Here is a 12,527-nt window from a genome sequence, read left to right on the forward strand (position 1 = left end):
CACAGTGGCGAGGGAGGGGGAAGCCTGGCTCCTGCCTGTGCGTCTGACGTACCGCTTGACGCCTGTAGGTGGCGCTCAGAGCGCGAGAGACGGCTCCTTCCCGCCTCTCTCTCTCTCTGTGGCAGCAGGACGGAGCTGGGGAGAGACGAGTAGAAGGCAGAGAGACTGTAGAAACATCAATAAAGAAGTGGAGAGAGAGAGAGAGAGAGAGAGAGAGAGAGAGAGAGATTACAGGGGAAAAAAGCAGACAGGTAGAAACATTTATTTACTATATATATGTATGGTCATGGAGGGAGAGGACTCTGACAGTTAGCTAGTGTTTTTGACCGTTTGAATCAAAGAGTATGGCGGATATGAATCCTATCAAGAATGTGAGTGAACGTTTTTTTTTTTTTAATCTCTTTAACCGCAGTTACACTCCTTTTACATTGAATTGTAGCCCTACGTGATGGAGACTCAGACCTGTGACTCGGAGCTCACTCTGCCGCATACAGTTACAGTTTGAACGGTGAAAAAAACGAAAGAAATGGCAGTCAGGAGAAGTCCCCATATCTCTGTTTAAAAAAAAAAAAAAATAGAAGACATCAAATGTTGGGAAATCCACGAAGAGTTAGTTGTTGGGGTGGATGCTCGCTCCGCCTCCCCCCCTCCCGGTATAGTGTATAGAGAGTGTATAGGGGAGGGAGGGGGAGGAGGAGGGGGGAATAGCTTGGTAGAGACCGAGAGAGAAGGAGCGAGAGAGAGGGAGGGAAGCGCGAGCGCAGTCGTTTGGAATCACTCCACTTTCTCATCACACACAGTGCAGCCGCGCGACCTGCTCCGTGCTGGACCCGGAGACGGACAGAGTTTGTAGCGGCAGAGCGGTGACTGCGAGTCGGGGTGGAAACTAACCGGACGGCCGCTTTTGGCAACTCCCGGACCTACCGGACTAGTGTTTCTGCTTGGGTGATTTTTAACCGTTTTTACCTTTTTTCCCCCCACCCCACTACCTCCCCAAGCTTATCATCAGCGGAGGATGCTGTTACTGCTGTCGGTACAAACCGCCCGGTGGTAACGTTCACGGAGTAGCCGTTACCAGTTAGTGACCCCGGTCCGGACGGGTGTTCCCCCGGCTGGGCTCCAGCTCCAGTCGTTCCCCCGGAGAGAGGAAGGACCGCCGGGTTGACGCGCAGCGCTGGTCACGACAGTTAGCCTAAAACTGGACAGAAATTGTGAGAGGAATTGGAGGAATAACAACCCCTACCTGTCCGACTGGATTGTTTAAATTGTTTTAAGGTCTTTTTCGGCGTTGTGGATTGTTAATTTCGTTTTTTTTTCCTCCGGAGCGGCTCCGTCTGGGTACCGAGGAGGATCGGAGCCTGAAGCCGGGCTGGAGCGCTCAGAGCTGGGGAACCGCGCGGCTCTCATCCGGTCCAGGTAGGAACTTCTCCACACAGACCTGGCTCACCCAGAATTTTAATCCTAGATCTTTACATAACAACATCCCTGTGAATATTTAACACATTTTCATCTAAATCCTGTAAGTGTGCAGGTATGTAGGGGACGTTTTACGCACGGCAAATAGAAAGACTTAACGTTATATCCACTTTATTTGCATTTTTGCCTAGATGAGCACTTGTACCTTAAGTAAAAAAAACACATACACACAGATGGAGGATTAATCTCTGAAGGCACACAGGCGTTTGCAACGACAGAGCAGCTGTTTTTAAAACACTTGTTGGTAAAATAAAGGCGTTTAAAACGATTGCATGTTCATATTCAGCGTCTAATCTCCTCTGATGGGTATTTTACATATATTACACTACAGTGGTATTGATCCGTATCGATCCCCTCCGTCCTCAACATTACCTCCATGTCTGTCAGTAATAAAATACAGCTTCCTGTGTGTCACACCGGGTTTCCTAACATTTCCGAAACTAAAAAATCACTATATTAATCCCGTACAGTGCCTTTTTCAGGAGGAAAGTATACAGTCTGCTGCGTGCACTGTTCCCTATAGTGCATATAGGAGCTGTTTCTGTTGGGGTATCATTATGTCTCCATATCAGGCTTTAAGAGTTCTGTAGGGATTCCTAGTCTATAGAGAAGAATATAAAATGGCAGTAAAAAAAAAAAGCTCGTCATTATAAGAGGTTTGTCTTCCCACTGTAATATTAGAGCTAATCTGCCTTCAGGGACTCCTGGGGATGCTTAAAGCAACAATACAACAGTGCATTCATCTGAGGCTGCTCATAAACCAGTCACACAGGTGAGGGAGTATACACCTCTCTCCAAATCTATTTCCCTGTAAACCTTTACACAGCACCTGAGGCCTCCCGGGCACCTGTAGCATCACATTTAACACCCCTTTTCCCTTCACATTCACCCACCCTGCAACGAGTATTGTGTATGTTTTGTTAACATGAGCTTAAGGCCAAATAAAGGCGGTGGAGTTTCAGTGTAAACCGGTGAAGGTGCACGAGGAAGAGGAGGAGGAGGGCAGGTGATGATGAGTATGTATACACCACCACCGTGTGCAGTATGCGTCAACACTGGGGAATCCAGTCCGTCCGGTCCCTCCAGTCTCCGGCTTTCCAGTCCTTTCCTCTGCTGTGGTGGAGGCAGAGAGGGAGAGAGAGAGGCGTTCAACCTGCTCTGCATGATAGAGAGAGAGAGGGAGAGAGAGAGAGAGAGAGAGAGAGAGAGAGAGGGAGGGAGGGTGGGGGAGTTGGGTATTTACATGCAAACTGCATCTGCCTTTCCCTGACAGAGAGTGAGCTGTAGTAGTAATTGCCACTGCCGTCGCTGCGGTCGTTTTTAAACTACCCCTTCAGGAACGCCATGGGAACGATCTGGAGATGTTACGCGGGCGCTCATGGGAAAGGGGCGGTGTTGCTTGTTCCTTCACTTGACCTTTGACCCCGTTCCTTACCCCCCCCCCCCCCACCTGTCATTCCTGACAGACAGACACTTAACTGGCCTGAAACCTCGCCTTAACCAGCGTGGCAGTCGTAGTTGAAGAGGTGGGTTAATACTCGGTTAGGATGAGTAGGATGACAAGTAGGTATATAATGTAAAAAAAAAAAGAGATGGGTTGCCCCGTATACTTGCGTATATATCCTCCACTACACAACTGGCGATGCTGAGCACAGCTGTATATGTATCCACCTTCTGCGTTGGGGGCTCTTTTGGGTAAAAAATGCAAATCTGCAGCTGGCGTTGTGGTTTTCTAGTCTCTAAAACTGGTTTTAAAAAGATGTAGCCTTGTTGCCTGTGGCTTTAAATCCCATTTAAACATATTTTTCTGTACATTAGTGTCATAAACATGAACATAAATGTTCCACAAACACATAAAAAAGCTCATTAAAGCATCTGAGGTTGAGATTGTGGTTTTTGGTCAAACTGGAGGGATTCCTCTGTGCTTTATTTCAGACGTCGGCTCTGGTTTCTGCCACTGTAAACATATATTCAGGTTTTTTTTTTGTTGCACTAGAAGGGGGATGAGGTGGAGATACTCGCGCTGAGGTTTGCGGCCAGTTTGGACGGCGGGCCCTGCTGTCACCCGAGCTTCTGCCGCCGCGGCGTCGAGGGGCGAGGTCGGAGGTTTGATACCGAGCTTTGGGATTCCTCTCTGCCTCCTCTAATTTGGAGACGCATCAGTCCAATTCTGATCAGATAAAACAAACGTCTCGGTCATCCACAGCTCTGCGGGAGGGTGAGGGGGCGGGAGGTTTAGAGGATTAGTCAGCGGGGAGAGGAAGAGAGGATGAAATGACAGAAAAAGAAAGACGAGGAGCAGGAGGAGGAGGACGAGGGGGAGGAGGAGACGGGAGGTCGAACAGAGTCCGTTCTGCACATTTCTGCGTAAAAATTGGAGATCTGAGCGAGCCGTGTTGTTAATGCCCGTCATTAAAATAGGAGCTGGGAGAGTGGAAATTGGTTTGGTGTGTGAAATGGAAGCGCACACATTCAGAAGAAAGAGGCGTCCACGCTTCCGATTTTACGGCAGGTTGCTCTTTTTTTGAGTTAGTTCAGGTGTAACTAGGAGCACGCAGGAGCTAAAAACTCACATTACCGTCTACAAATCAGTTGTTAGGATCTTGTTCGAAAGAATTTATAACCTGTTGTTGTTGTTTTTTTATATAATATATTCAGAAAAAAACCCTTTGGTCTTTAAAAAAAGCTCAACTCAAATCGACTAATTGATGAAACAAACGAGTGTAATTTTCAGAGTTTCTGCAGGGGGGACAGCGGCTGTTTATGATCGAACACACAGACACTGCATACTAATACATAGTGTACAGGTGACCTGAACACCTGGTTACACACCGTCCTGTCACCTTTTTTTGGGCTTGAGATACTTCTAATAAAGTACCGTAGGTATCAGGAGGAAAACATCCCGAATTTTTGAATGAAAAAAAGCAAAGAAATGAAAGACAAATCTGAATAAATAAGAAAAAAAAGGAGTTTTTTTCTTTACAAAATGCTACACAAAATCTCATTGACCGAAAGATGTGTGTTTTTTTCTGTTTAGTGCAAAAACTAAACACAAAAATGCACAAAATGCATGGTGGACTAGGTCTATCTGAATGTTGTAATTGACCAAAAGCTGTAATGACAGCACTTATATCTGATGTCGTTCACCTGAGGCAACTGTCATCATCCCCGCTACCTTTGATTAAAAACAAAAAAAAAGAGAGAGAGAGGTCACCAAAATCATTACAAATCACCTCGAGGGGAATCATAACATCTCCAGCTAATGTCACGTAAATCTGTCTGTCAGACAGATGGACAGATGATGTCGTTTCCTGCCTAAAAGCACTTTTAGTGAGCCGACATTATATGGCTGTATTGATTTTTCCCCCCGTGCCAGTTAATGGGAGCGATGGTTACAGACGGTGAGGTGGTTTAGACAACTCGCTGGCTGCTCCACACTCTGAGCACCAGGCGTCATTTTCACAGCATCATGCAAGAACACAAATCTCTGAATATTTTACAGTAGATGGTGCATGAGCAGCCGGAATGGGAATTAACGCCACGCGGCAGCCATTTCTAACTTACTTTTTTGTCATCATTTAACCCTCGTGTTGTCTTCCCGTCGACCGTGCAACTTTTTGTTTTTCTGGGTCGAAATTGTAACTTTTTTTCAACATTTTGGGCGTCTTTTTCAACACTTTTTGTCACTTTTTCCCCAACATTTTTTTCTGCACCTTTTGACGTTTTTGTGTTTTTCCCCCACGTTCTTTTACAATAAAAAAAAAATTAAAATGCTATGAAATTGACTCAAACTTGTGAAGAGCATTGTAGGGAGCCATCCACGTTATTTCTTTTTAAAATGTGGTTGAAAGAAACCCAAATTTCTGATATAGAGACTTTTTGAAAGTGCAGGGATGTAACAATGCATTGGGCTGTGAATCAGTTAAAAGTCAATATAAATGTGTAAAGATTACAGTACTTTCCCTGGCTTTGTGGAAGACTTAGGTGTGCGTATTAGGCGTCTGTCCTCAAGAAAATGTGAAGTTTTTCAATAAAACGAAAGCAGTTTCTCCGTACATGTTGTGTCTCTCTGTGGGTTTTTGTCTCTCTGTGGGTTTTTACGTCTCTTTGCAGTCCTGCGTGTGTCTTTTTGGTCATTTGTGTTTTCCTTGGCGTTGTTTTTGGGTCTCCGTGGTTATTTGGCGTGTCTTTGTAGTCGGTTTGTGTCTCTTTGTGGTAGTTTTGTGTCTCTTTTTGGCATCCTTTTGGACCGTTATTATCACCAAATCTGTGTCTACCGTAAAAACTCGCTCAAGAAGTCCAACTGCAATCATTAGATCTGAGGAAAGTCTTTTAGTTACATTTATGTGGCTTAGGTGCTGCAACTAAACCTCATAACGTCAGATGGCAGTACGTCTTGCATCATGATTTATATTTTATCTCGACCGATTGTAATCTTTACACATTCATACCGATTTTTAACCGTACTACAATGCAGCGCTACATCCCTACAGGGGATCATTTTCTGCTTAAAACACACTGTAAAATGTCCCGCATAGTACACAACTTGGTCACGGCCCTTTACTTACAAAATCTACCGGATCCATATCAAAAACATTACGTTTTTTATTTTATTTAAATTTTTGGGGGGCATTTTTAGGCCTTTAATTGACAGGACAGATGAAGAAATGAAAGGGGAGAGAGAGAGAGAGAGAGAGAAGGAGGGGGGAATGATATGCAGCAAAGGGCCGCAGGTCGGAGTAGCCCTCTATATATGTGCACCTGCTCTACCAACTGAGCTAACCCGGCCACAACATTAAGTTTTTTTAATGTCAAAGACGGATGTCGAGCAATGTATTACCTGCACCGTAGCCTTATATATTGCTAGGGAAATCCCTGTATTAGACTTTCTAAACTTTCAAATATCAGTATTTACATAAACCTCAGGGCTTGGCTTTCATCTGTTTGAGTCTATAGATTGAACTCAGATTTAAAAACCTGCTGCCGTGTTTTTCTTTCTATCATAGTGGGAAAAAAGCATCAGTTTGGGGACGCTAGCCGTGGTTTTGCCCGTTCGTAGACACGGTCAGGTGTTGGTACAGCAGTAGTTAGTTTTTTTATTTTGTCCTCATGCTGTAGTCTGACACGTGGAATAAATATGTTGCTGTGGATTTAAAACAGCGTTCTGATGATGCCTGATCTTTACTTCATACCAGCCTGCTGTTCATGTGCCATCCACTCCCATAATCCCCTTCTGCTGCCGCTTTGAGGGGATCAGTGTGTGTGTGTGTGTGTGTGTGTGTGTGTGTGTGTGTGTGTGTGTGTGTGTGTGTGTGTGTGGATCAGAGGTTAGACAGCGCATCCTGTCAGTAGTAAGGTCACACTTTTTTATCCCTGAACTGGTCTAGGGCTGCAACTAACGATTATTTTCATTGTGGATTAATCTGTTGATTATTTTCTCCGATTCATCGATTAGTTGTTTGGTCTCTAAAATGTCCGAAAATGGTAAAAAAAAACAAAAAAAAACTGTGGATCTGTGTTTCCCAAAGCCTAAGATGACATCCTCAAATGTCTCTCAAAGATATTCAGTTTACTGTCCCAGAGGAGAGAAGAAACTAGAACATTTTCACATTTAAGATGCTAGAATCTGAGATTTTTTACTCAAACCAATTAATCGATTATCAAAATAGTTGCCGATTGATTTAATAGTTGGCAACCAATCCATTAATCGGAAAATCTTTGCAGCTCTTATTCAGATAGTTCCAGATTCTAATTAACGTCAGAATGTCAGGCCGAACAAAGCAACACGACGGGAACACCGAGACAATACACCGAAACCGGTCATAGAACTATTAAAAACAGGTCAGTCCGCTCAGAGTCGCCCCAGGTTTCCTGTTGACAGTAAAATGTCCGTCATTTTAAGCCACGCTAGTCATTCCCAGGCACCTGATGACTTCCACTCTCTGCTGCTGCACACTAACTATTTACACAAGGTGTGGACGCATTCATAAACTATGACACAACACCTGCTGCCTGCCTGGAGAGCCACAGGTGTGTCACAGGTGTCCAAAGTATTTCTTTGTATGTTTTGTGTAAGCAGTAATGAAATGTTTGAGTGTTTTTCACCCGACTTCAGCTGAACAATACCGGTCCGGCAGGCATAATGTTTGAAACAAATGGTTACTAACCAACTAGCATGCTACCGCTAATACACAACAATTAGTTTCACACTTGGCGTCTTTTTTCTTTTTAAGCTGCCAGCGTCTGTTTTACATTACAGTCCTAGGGCGAGGCTTGTTAATAGTCTGGACCAAGGTCTGCAACCTACCAAAAGTTGGCATTGAAATGTCTGATCAGATCGGTAATCTTATTTACGTGTTCTTTGATCAGATAGTTCCTGACTTCAATCGAAATGTTGCCAATTTTAGACTTTTGTATCTCGGTAAAGTTCTTGTCTGTCTGCTTGTGTGTAAATAACATTCGGATACTTTTGTCTGTGAGTTAAATGGGGGGTAAAACAAAAAGTAATGTATTTTAAAGGGAAAGCTCTCGTCTAGATTTGGAAACTTTTTTTTACATACGAGGCCAATGACAACTGAGTGATTCATTAGTTGTTATTTTGCCTGCCATGTTCTTGGTTTGAGTTTGAAAATGTGGCAGCACATTACAGTGCTATAGTGACTTCAGGCCCTGCTTACATACAGTAAATACCTATTAACGTACACGGAGAGAGACCCTGAAATTTGGTCTCAATTTGTTACAATTATGGCGTCTCATCCGGCTCTATGGGTTTTCCAGTGTGGTCATTCAACACATAAATCCATGCAACACACACACACACACACACACACACACACACACACACACACACACAAACACACACATACACACACACACACACACACACACACACACACACACACACACAGGTGGTATCAGGAAGCAGAAAGGCTTTGGCAGCGGTTGGCTGCAGCATCTGAACAAGGAGCGTGTGTGTGTGTGTGTGTGTGTGTGCGCGCTAATCTGTATCAAACAATGGTAGTGAATAGAGTCATTAGAGTAATCCCCTTTTGTGCTGCAGTGCAGGGGGACCACACACACACACACACACACACACACACACACACACTGGACTGTCCAGAGAGAGCTCACCTCGACCATGAGCATCCTGTCCTTCTGAGATCTGAAGACATCAAAGCATCTTTGTATTTTCTATGTGTGTGTGAGTGTGTGTGTGTGTGTGTGTGTGTGTGTTATTCAAGCCAGGTCTGGTATGTGGATATTCAGGTTACTGTAGTTTATATAAAGAACGCACTCACACACATACTCCCAGGTATAAAAGTACACGCCCTAGGCTACAGAGAAACTTTCAGAACTGGTTTCCAGTTTGGCTCCTGGCCACCAGCTTTATCTTGACCAAATTTGACAAAAGAGTTGTCATATGTTAATGGTTTGTAATTGGTCTGATAATGTTCCCGTGTAATTATAGAAGACATTACTTCAATTAAAACTGAGTCCAGGGATTATGTAACATTTGTATGTAACACTGATGACTTTTATTTGTTTTCTGTCTCACAATAACTAGATTTCACTAAGAAGAAGCAATTGGCTAATTAGGTGAATAAACAGCAGCAGACTGGTGTGATGAAGCAGGGTTGTGATTCATTAAAGAACTTTCTGCACTAATGAAGGTTTTGACACATGAGTGTACCAAACATTTCAGTACATTAGGGGATACAACTTCTTAAATTGTCCAAAGAAATTAGTCTAAAATGTAATGTTTTCTGATTGGAGTCTGAAACTTTTGAACCCATTTTGCTTAGTACCAAAGAAGTATTGATGTTCGATACCTAGTAGGGCTGGACGATTAATCTCTCAAATCTGAAGCTGTTATCGACGGATTTTTCCCATGAATGATTTTGATAATTTGTTCCTGTTGATAGGCCTTAGGGCAGTTTGTTTGCTTTGGTCTGAATGAGTTGGTGAGGTAGTAAACTTGGAGTGATTTGCCCTCGGTCGGTTTGGTTTGGTTTCACACCTGGAAAAATCCAAGCGTACCAAAATGCGTCATTACAAATCAGGCAAGAATGTCCAGCCCTCTTATTGGTCGGATATGTCTGGGGGCGGGAGCAAGAAAGTAAATACGGGAAGAAGGTCCTGTGTTCTGGTCTAGTGGTCAAACCAGCTCATTTCATTAAAATTATCAGACATTGTTTCGCAAGAGACGTGACTACGTCTGCTCTGGTCACCGAGACTTCGCTCTGCTCGGCCGGCGTCTGTCTCCAACTTTAGCGGCAGCTGGTTTGACCACGGAGATACGAGTGACGGACGGCGAGCTTGACCGCAGTCTATTTCTGTGAGAGAAACACTGCAGGCTGCTACAGTTTGCTGCTCTGCTGCATCGCAGACTGCTGAACACACCTGACTACAGGAGACATCAGCTCAGACTGCTGAACACACCTGACTACAGGAGACATCAGCTCAGACTGCTGAACACACCTGACTACAGGAGGCATCAGCTCAGACTGCTGAACACACCTGACTACAGGAGACATCAGCTCAGACTGCTGAACACACCTGACTACAGGAGACATCAGCTCAGACTGCTGAACACACCTGACTACAGGAGATATCAGCTCAGACTGGAGGAGTATGTATAGTTTGTGCGGTTCGAGTATGGATCACATTCTCACCACAAACGAACCGCTCCAGAGTTGGATTGAAAGCGTACCGAGACCACCTCTTCAAGCAGGTCTCGGTACGCTTGTTTGGTCCGCTTTTGGTGCTCACCTGAGTTTGATTGCCGCGTTCTCACCTGCCCAAACGAACCGCAGCAGCGGGGCAGACAAACTCTAGTTCGATTCAACCGAACTAAAGGTTGTCGGTGTGAAAACGCCACTAAAATCATTGTACCGCGTGTGTAGTCACGTGACTTCGCTCGGACCAGTCAGCCGCATGGAAAGCATCATGGAGGATAACTCAGACTCCAAGTCAACTGAGCAACGTCGTCTGGAAACATTTTGGCCACTAATCGTGATTTTGATGTTAGGTCATATCGTGCAGCCCTAATACCTAGCCTTATGAAATAACGCTTCAAAATATTAGAGGCTACAATTTTGGCGAGGGAAAAACTGGCATGGCCGTATTAAAAGGGGTCCCTTTGACTCTCTCACCTCCAGATATCTGATTTAAATGTCACTCAAAACTCTCAAAACACTAGAGTCTGTAGAGCTGCACTTTACTGTGTGTTCATGTTAAATAAAAACTAAGAAAATCTCAAACAGGTCTTTGTTTTTTTTTTATTAGGGCTGAGAAATTACATTTTGCAATTAAACTCCTATTTTGTCTGAATCCAGGGATTCTCAACGGTAAACGTATTAAGGTTAATATCACAGTTTAACTCTTGTGTTGTGTTTTATAAAGCATAAAGTATACATCTTCTAAGCCAACTTCATTCCAACTTATCACCGCTAGTTTTACTAGGTTTACTACGATTTGGAATTCATGGTCACTAGACCTCATTCATATTAAAATATGCCTAATTTTGAGTAAAAAACCCAGAAATTATGAATTACTTTAGCTAATAATTAAGATCAGAGGAGCGTATGTTGATGCATAATTACAGTCTGCTGCGTGTATGGAACCGTCCATGTTGTTTTTGGGCAATTTGGTTGAAAGAAACCCATATTTTTGATACAGATCTTTGAAAACGGGTCAAATTTGACCCGAGGACTGTGGCCGGGTTGGCTCAGTGGGTAGAGCAGGCGCACATATACTGAGGTTTATGCCTTGACGCAGAGGTCCAAATCCGAACTGTGACAATTTCCTGCATGTCTTCCCCGTCTCTCTCTCTCCCCTTTCTCACCTAGATGTCCTATCAATTAAAGGTGGAAAAAGCCCAAAAAATGATCTTAAAAAGAAAAATTGACCCAGTTCAAAAAATGCAAACGTCTTACCAAAAAGTCAGTGAGTAATCGTGATTTCAATACTGACCAAACTAACCATAATAGAGCAGCCTCATTGACAATAGTAGTACGATTCTGTTGTTTGTAAGTTTCAGTGAAAACAGTACCAATACTTCCTTTAATAGTGGGGGTGGGTATACATGTGTAAAGTACCCAGAGGGCTGTTTGTTATGGAGATGAAGGCCGTTGGTTGGACTTTATGGTTAACGCCCACTCTGGTAGCATGCGGTTAACACTGAGATGCATCTGCAGTTCACCAGCGAGTACGGAGAAGAGCAACAGCTCACGTTAGGGGATCTTTACATTTAAACCGGCTCACTCGTCCAGTCTACAGGTCAGTAAGTTTGGGTTTCAGTTCACCGGTTCAGGGTCACGTACCATGTTGGTTTTATGGTGCATTTAAAAGTAGCTTGGTGTTGTTATCTCTGGCTGTATCAGAGCGTTATGTAACAAGTTGCAAACCGAGGATTAGGACTGTATTTACGGTGGTATTTGTGATTGACAGGGTTTTTAAAATTGTACTTTTAATGTGATAAAAGTCAGGTATTTATTTCACAGGATGAGCCGAAAACAGACCCTACTCCAGAGCGCTTTGGAGGAGGGTCTGGCACAGCGAGACCGGGGTTAATAATGTCAGAGTTTGTAGTGTCGATGTCCTAAGCTGATCCAAGTGATCACTATCAGAGTATAAAGTGTACTTTAACTGGCTACAGTATATTGATCCAGTCTCTAATCTCTTGAAACGTTAACACACATTATTGACAAACTTGTGGCGGCATTTAAAAAATGTTGTCACAAACTGGACTTGGACGAGTGTAGAAAATGGGCATTGAGCATAGTTCTTACAGCACAAAAGGAAATATTTCATGTTGTATGTTTTATGGGCCATATGTGAACAAATATATCCCTTTCTGCTTTTGAAAAAAGTTATTCACAGATAAATAATGTACAGTATGCAGTGACGGACTGGGATCAACCAACGGCCCTGTTTTTATCAATAACCTAAGCTTGGAGATTAGTAACTCTGCCTTCTGAGTGAATCTTTCCACGCACTTCGCCGCAGTACAATCTTGAATATCTGCGGCTGCATGCATAAAATAACTTATC

General features: G+C 43.6%; 1 protein-coding gene across 3 annotated transcripts in view; it reads left to right on the plus strand.

The window, feature by feature from the left end:
• The first annotated feature begins 997 nt into the window (after positions 1-997).
• LOC116062401 (protocadherin-1) overlaps positions 998-12,527 on the plus strand; it is a 272,977-nt gene continuing 261,447 nt past the window's right edge. For 2 of the 3 annotated variants that reach the window (XM_036004824.1, XM_036004827.1), the window contains exon 1: positions 998-1,416. The gene's annotated coding sequence lies outside the window, so the exon portion shown is untranslated. Of the gene's footprint in view, positions 1,417-11,654; positions 11,755-12,527 lie in introns of those variants that run through there. The other variant, XM_031317078.2, reaches the window with a different exon arrangement.

The sequence above is a fragment of the Sander lucioperca genome, chromosome 1 (assembly GCF_008315115.2).
Source record: "Sander lucioperca isolate FBNREF2018 chromosome 1, SLUC_FBN_1.2, whole genome shotgun sequence".
Classification (NCBI taxonomy): Eukaryota; Metazoa; Chordata; class Actinopteri; order Perciformes; family Percidae; genus Sander; species Sander lucioperca.